The sequence below is a fragment of the Mandrillus leucophaeus genome, unplaced genomic scaffold (assembly GCF_000951045.1).
Source record: "Mandrillus leucophaeus isolate KB7577 unplaced genomic scaffold, Mleu.le_1.0 Scaffold27, whole genome shotgun sequence".
In the NCBI taxonomy this organism is placed as follows: Eukaryota; Metazoa; Chordata; class Mammalia; order Primates; family Cercopithecidae; genus Mandrillus; species Mandrillus leucophaeus.
Genome location: NW_012102809.1, coordinates 52473 through 52712, shown reverse-complemented (window position 1 = coordinate 52712; position 240 = coordinate 52473).

Genomic DNA, 240 nt, shown 5'->3' with positions numbered 1-240 from the left:
GAACAACTATCTTTCTAATGTTCCTTGTTCCTCTTTCCTGTTGAGACCCAGACCACCCTTATGGAAGGAAGCAGTACACAAAACAAAGCAACCATTAACCATTATCCAGGGCCAGTGGATTGCTTCTCCTCCCATGCTAGCCATCCGGGAAAAGCTCAGCTACACATCTGCCCCACACATCACAGAACAAGAGTGTGGTTCTGGTAATCTGTGTGTGTGTGTGGTTTTTTTTTTTTTTTT